Source organism: Berghia stephanieae, chromosome 6 (assembly GCF_034508935.2).
Source record: "Berghia stephanieae isolate SIO BIC M18660-M18661 chromosome 6, UCSD_Bste_1.3, whole genome shotgun sequence".
In the NCBI taxonomy this organism is placed as follows: domain Eukaryota; kingdom Metazoa; phylum Mollusca; class Gastropoda; order Nudibranchia; family Aeolidiidae; genus Berghia; species Berghia stephanieae.
The window spans coordinates 65,820,364-65,825,363 of record NC_088365.1 but is presented as its reverse complement, the minus strand read 5'-3'; the positions used below and the strand labels follow the sequence as shown (position 1 = coordinate 65,825,363).

At 34.9% G+C, this 5,000-nt stretch overlaps 1 protein-coding gene across 1 annotated transcript in view; it reads left to right on the top strand.

The window, feature by feature from the left end:
* LOC144975472 (proton myo-inositol cotransporter-like) overlaps positions 1–5,000 on the top strand; it is a 124,511-nt gene that overhangs the window by 43,781 nt on the left and 75,730 nt on the right. The window lies entirely within an intron of this gene.

Here is a 5,000-nt window from a genome sequence, read left to right as displayed (position 1 = left end):
TGACCAAACTTCGACAAATTTGATATCATTTGATCTAACGATATTATGTGAACTTAAAAATTTCTGGCCAAGGTTTTAATTTGTTGTTTTACTAGTTTTTGCTATTTCTTTGGCTAGCTTTTGATAGTGGGCGACGAATCTCCAGACTAGATATAGACAGACCAGTCTAATGTAATCTATAGAAACACGATCAAGTTTTTTAAAAAAAAAAATGCCATAGAATGTGTATTGATCCAGAAGAAAATTGTGAAAATATTTTATTTTATTTCTCTATTTCTTTCTTTCATTCTTTCTTTCTCTTTTTATTTAAATATGTATTTATTGATTGATTTATTTATTTATCATTTAATTTACTTACTTAATGTATGGATTCTATTTTATTTATCTATTTGTTTTATCTCTGCATTTATTTATTTATGTATTTATTCATATACCTTTCGGTTTATGTATTTACTCACTTTTTATGTATCTAATCATCTGTTTATTAATAATTTATATATATATATATATATATATATATATATATATATATATATATATATATATATATATATATATATATGTGTATGTGTGTATGTGTGTGTGAGTATAAACCAACTAACATTTTGTTCAGTACGGCCGTTTCGATCCTCGATGCGTCTCTTCAGTTGGTTAATCTTCTTTGAGTTGATTTTTACTCATTTTATAATGCTCTGAATTGTCAGAATTACAGGACATCCATCAATAATTATATGTATATATATATATATATATATATATATATATATATATATATATATATATATATACATATATATATATAAACAAAGCACGTGATAAAATAAGTGGTCCTACCTCAGACCGCACATTTTTCATCGCAAATTAAAGAAATTAAAACCATAAATATGTGGTTGTTAGGTAGCATAAGAAGCACATACTCATAAATATTCGACAACTCATAAAATACTAGATATTCATATTTTATGAAACAAATGGTAACATTTATCAAAACTACTGTCGATCTAATTTTAGACCCTGGTAAAGTTAACCCACGTTTATTTCACTCAAGTCTGTGTCAGGGCCATGCAGTTATTGATTCTGATACTATTTGAGAGAGGACACTTCTCATAATATTAGGTGGATTTTGTTAACTTTTAAAACTGGAACAGTTACATTTTAGAACGTGTCTCCATTGGATTCAATAGTCTGATGTCACGTCGCCCAACAACGGCGCCATCTTGGGTCTAAACAAAGAAAATCGGTACTTTTTATTCTTCATGCTGGCTAGAACTTTTCATATGTCTTGTGATCAGAATGTGTAAAAGTCAAAACATGATCAGATTTATAATGTTTTTTTTTTTACTCTGGATACGGTTTTGTGTCGGCCGGATAAATATTTCATAAGGGCGTCCGCCATTGTTCCGATAGTTTAGAGCCAGTTACTAAGTTACCATGCGTCATTACGAGGGAAGTGATGTTGCGACTGTTGAAGCGTAATATTATATTTAAAAAACAACAACAAAAGAACACAGACCCCCCCCCCCCCCTTGTAGCTGGAATGTCAACAAAAGTTTTTTAAAATCTCCATCGTTCAACCGGCGAAAGTCTAGCCTATTCATAAAATGACTGACCGTGTGTTGTTCGCCGTTGTTGTTGTTGTGCGGCTATGTGGTCTAGTGGTATGACACACGCTTTCGGATCGGAAGGTCCTGGGTTCGAGCCTCGCTCGGCGCATTGTTGAGTCCTTGAAAAAGGCTCTTTACTCACATTCTCGCACCGTACTCAGGTGTAAAATGAGTACCTGGCCGTTAACAGCGTTGTCTCTGTCCGAAAAAAATGTAATATCGCCTAACAGGCGTCATGTCTCGTTCTTCATGTTATGTTTTGTTGTTGGCCAGGGACCCCTTGTAAAGCGCTTTGAGCACGTTTAGTGGATATTGTGCTATATAAAAGCTCAAGTTTAAGTTATATTAAGGTGGTAGCCTCTCTAGTCTCGCCACAAAAGACTTTTTGTTTTTGTTATTGCTAAAAAGGAGGGGGAAGGGGGGGGGGTGACAGAGAGAAAGGAAGGGATAAGAGAATGAGAGGAGCGCGGATGGGGGTAGGGAGATTATTTTTTAAAGCGAGAGTATCCCACTAAATCCCTCGTTGTATCTTTGAGAGCTAAGCAATGTGAAAACAAACATGTTGATTGGATCCGTATGATATACTTAAAGGTCAATTGCGGCATAGTTCCGGTCATTTGCATCTAATTATCTGGGTCATGTTTTGACGTCGTCATATATGGTTAGCTCTATTAATCCTTGGAGAATTTGATTATTGAGTCAATGACAACGGACAACACGGACAAGGATGCTCTTTTCGTTTTTAAAACATTGTCGAAATTGTCATGCGCAGAGCAGTATCAGTCTCGAACGGAATACTGGGTCTAAATCGCTGGTGTTTTCCTTAGTTACCTCTTCATTTTCTATAAAAACACTCAGAAGGTTTTGCAATTTTTGTTATTGTGAAGGTTGCTATGATAATAGTAGTCATCGCCGTGGTGACTGCTAACTTAAAACTTGTTTTACTCGATTAATTTCTCTTTAACGTTGAATTAGTTAAAAAATAGATCCATTTTAGAATTGACGACAGTTGCCAAGTTTTATGATTATTTCTCACCATTACGTGCGTGTCCATAACAAATTTTATAAGGGCAGGTTTTATTATTATTTCCCACCATTACATGTCCATACCAATTTTTGTAAGGACAGGTTTTATTATTATTTCCCACCATTACATATCCATACCAATTTTTATAAGGGCAGGTTTTATAATTATTTCCCACCATTACATGTCCATACCAATTTTTGTAAGGACAGGTTTTATTATTATTTCCCACCATTACATGTCCATACCAATTTTTATAAGGACAGGTTTCATAATTATTTCCCGCCATTACATGTCCATACCAATTTTTGTAAGGACAGGTTTTATAATTATTTCCCGCCATTACATGTCTATACCAATGTTTGTAAGGACAGGTTTTATAATTATTTCCCGCCATTTCATGTCCATACCAATTTTTGTAAGGACAATAATGCACTTTATAAAAGAACAAATACCAAATAGATTATCTTGAAAAATATCCATATCTACACTTCAATTTTGACTGAATCTCACCAGCTACCGAATGTAACCAAAATGTACAATGAAGCAATCTGAAAACTTTTGCTTCGGACAATTACAATGATAAAAGCAGCAAAACCGATATCTACCCTTTATCATATCGCATAATCAATGTCACATTTCGATGGAAACAAAGACCGCTGGGTCGATTATTGCACTTAACGTATAAAGGAATTGACACGTACGATACTGGTTGTGTATATATATCGATATATTGTATTAATAATTCATTACACAATATTTACTACCGATATCGGTCCTTTTTGAATGGACATGAAGGAAAAATATTAACAACGAGTAACGTTTATTGTTCTTCAGACACAAGAAAATACATCCGGTGTGACACAGTATTCAGGTGATCCGTCCACGAAATATCGGGCTTTGTTTGCTATCTAGTAATATCTATGAGTCAATACCATTTAAGCCAAGAGGTAGATTAGACCGGAAATTGAATGACTGCTTACTACCCCCCCCCCCTTTTGTTTGTTTAGAGATGAAAGAAGGAGAGTTTTAACAGATACGTTTCAATCAAATAAAAGGCCATTGATGGTTGTTTGGACTTCTGTGTGTCTTGTCTATTTATTGAGATCTATCCTACCAAAATATTTATACGATGTCCAACGAATGTCTTCATAATAAAAACATGGCGATGAATTGTATCTTTATAACGGCCGAACGTTTATATCCATATTGTATTATTAAGCCAAAGGGTAATGTTCGTAGAGGAAATAATGTCTGATGTGTATAATCATCATCATCATCATCATCATCATCATCATCATCATCATCATCATCATCATCATCATCATCATCATCATCATGGCTTATCCCTCCTGAATGTAGCCTCCGCAACTACCAACCGAAACAAGCTTCTGTCCTTCGCCATCCTTCCACATTCAGTCATTGGCTTATTCATCCACTCTCTGATGTCTTATGACCCTCGTCTTCTTGGTCTCTCTCTCCCTCGTTTACCCTCCATAATACCTTCCAGAAAATATTTTTCAAGGGTGTCATGTCTCTTGATGTGTCCGAAAAGGACAAGTTTTACTTTCTGTATCATCTTGATGAGATATGGCTCCCCGATACCCAGGGACTCTTTCAGATCTTTGTTTGTTTCCTTTGCTGTCCAGGAAATGCGGAGAATTTTCTTGTAGCTTTTCATTTCAAATACATTAATTTTATTCTCATTGTTTTTTTTTGGTGATTTCCCATGATTCCCATCCATATAATGCTTTTGGGAAATATGCATGTTCTTAATATTTTCAATTTTCGTTGATGCTTTCACTTTTCCATAATGTCATTTTTGTCAATTTTGTTTAGGCAAGTGCTATCCTCCTTTGGATATCAGGGGTCGATTTTCCATTTGCTTCTATTCTTGCCCCAAGACATACTAAATTGTTGACATTCTCCAGTTTTCCTCCATTAACCACAATTTGAGCTTTTGGTCTTTTATCAATGTCCATTTCTTTGGTGTTTTTAGCACTTAGGAGCAGGTCTTTGTCCTCACTATGTTGTTTTACGGATTGTACTAGCCTGTCTAATCCAGATGGCGTTGTTGACAGGAGTCCAGTATCGTCAGCAAATCTCAGATCTAAGATTGGCTTGCCATTTAATATTGGCGCACTGCCTGTAGATTTGTTCAGTCTCGTCATCAATGACCCGTCTCATGTTAGATTCAGGGTAGAGGCTGAAAAGAGAGGGAGACAGAATGCAGCCTTGCTTCACTCCCCTTTTGACTGGAAACCATGTGGATTCATATGTATATTATATTTTATATCTATGACCTTAACAAACAGTTTATAAAACGCATTTTTCATATTTTGCCCATAAAACTTTAACTTTAAATCGACAAG